The sequence below is a fragment of the Oratosquilla oratoria genome, chromosome 26 (genome assembly GCF_046742065.1).
Source record: "Oratosquilla oratoria isolate Oo_2021 chromosome 26, ASM4674206v1, whole genome shotgun sequence".
In the NCBI taxonomy this organism is placed as follows: domain Eukaryota; kingdom Metazoa; phylum Arthropoda; class Malacostraca; order Stomatopoda; family Squillidae; genus Oratosquilla; species Oratosquilla oratoria.
In genome coordinates, this window is record NC_134802.1 from 25495865 (window position 1) to 25498364 (window position 2500).

A 2500-nucleotide genomic window follows, 5' to 3' on the forward strand; every position below is an offset into this window, starting at 1 on the left:
GTACATCCTAAACTCTTCCTACTGTACTCCTGGTTACCAATATATAGTCCATTAACGCTCTATCTGCCACCCTTCCATCTACCACCCTCTCCCATGTTTACTATTGCTAGACTTTCTTCCTAAACACTGTATTTGCTACCATCAAATCTTTCTAGATACATCTCCACCATCAACTCTCCACTACGATTTTTTCCTGGAACTCCGTACTTCTTAATCACTCCGTTTATTTCTTCCTTTCCTACCCTAGCATTAAGGTCTCCCAATACAACTAAATTGACATTTCTCTCTAATCCATCTATGCACTTATTTAAATATATCCATAATGCCTTTCTTTCCTCTACGCTCTTCTCACTACCAGGCCCACATGCACCTACAAAAAACCACATCTCCCTTCCCAGCTTCACCTTCATCCTCATTAACCTTGAAAAAAAAAACCTTCCACTCCACTACACGCTTACCTATCTCTTCACTTACTAGTATAGCTACACCTACTCTCCCTCGTCTCCTTTTCACTCCTGAGAACCTCGCAACTACTCTCCCAAACTCACAGTCGCCCCGCCCTTTTCAATTTTGTTTCACTCAATGCCAACACATCCATCTTTCTTCTCACAAACATACTGCCTAGCTCTTCCCTTTCACTCTCATCTGTACCATATCCACGCACATTAAAAGACCCAAACCTTAGGGTACTGGTCGGAAGACTTCTAGATCCTCTTATGCCTTTACTTTTTTTTAGGGATGTCCTCTTTGGGTTACAAGTAGCATGAAGCAGGATTCCTAGCTCTAACCCCTGTCCCGTTTTTGTCGCCTCGTACAACTCAAGTTGGAAAACTTGGTGGCAGCATTCTTTTCCATACATGCTTACATATACCAAAGGCTTTTCCCCCCTTACACTGGGGGTAGCCAAAAAGAAAAAGGCATACAAACCACTCCCATCTATTCCATTTCCTATATATTCCACCCCTCTCCACCCTCCTCACTCCCTCTTATCTTGGCACCTCCTGGATGACGAGTCATCCCTGCATCCTGTCTACTCCCCTGGGTCAGAAGTAGTGTCACAAGACACAGCACATCCACAGCAAGGCCGCTTCATAAATTCGGCGACCCCCCCTCTCCTTCCCCTCATGAAGAAAAAGAGAAGACGGGGAGAAATCCCTTCGGGCTGCGTCAACGAATATTAAGAGAAATGGTACAAGACAATAACAAGTGGTTGGGGGACAGTATAGCGGGGGGGACAGTCGCAGTATAATAAAAGTGTCATCATTTCTCTATGAACAGAGTCTTCCTCTATCACAAACAAAAAATGATGTGTGACTCTGGTCCGTAGGAGCGCTTCTTATAGACACTAAAGTATCAACTGCATGCTACTTTGCCATAATAACATGCAGCAAATACCCCAGACGGGGACATATACAAACAAACAAATAATTATATGTATTAATAAATGAAGAAACAGATAAAAAACAATTGATTACATAATTGAATAGGTAATTAGATACATAAATTATCAATGAGTAAATAAATAAATAAATAGATAAGTACGTATATACATAAATAAATAAATAAACAAATAGATAAATAAATAAATAAATATATAGATAAATAAATAAATAAATAAATGAATAAATAAATAAATAAATGAATAAATAAATAAATGATAAATAATAAATAAACAAATAAATAGATAAATAGATAAATAAATAAATAAATAAATAGATAATAGATAAATAAATAAATGAGTGAATAGATGAATAAGTAAATAGGTAAATGGAGGAATAGATTAAATAAACACACACACACACACGCACACACACACACACACACACACACACACACACACACACACACACACACACACACACACACACACACACACACACACACACACACACACACACACACACACACACACACACACACACACACACACACACACACACACACAATCTTATTCTGCGTATAAAGCTCGTTTTAGATTGAAGCCTCTCATGTCGACATTATGACAAACACAAATCGTTTAAACTCAAGGCGTTATGAGAGCATGCTTACAATTAATTTCCATAATTGCTTTAAATATTAATCTAACGCAGTTTTCAATTCTATACAAACATTACACAAAGAGAAAATTTCGATTCCGGTTCTGCGCACGTGTGGTCATTATCTTATCTATTTCTCCTTCGTTCTTGTATTTGATTTCTTTTTCTCATGCGATTATATCTTATTGAGACAAAAATTCGAAATATGAAAATACATATGGGGCAAAAGCAGAACGTCTCCTGTCGATAGACTGCATACGAATATGAACAGTACCAAATGAACACCAATAATATGACTCACTCTGTAGGACAATATGCGTCAGAATACGTCTGATTACGGTCTTATTGTGGAAAAAGTAAGAGGAATGAAGACTACACAAGCTGCGCGATCCACCAATATAAGAAAACTTCAGTGGTCCGACCAATTTAGATGGACAACTTGAGTCGGAATAAGTCAGAATATG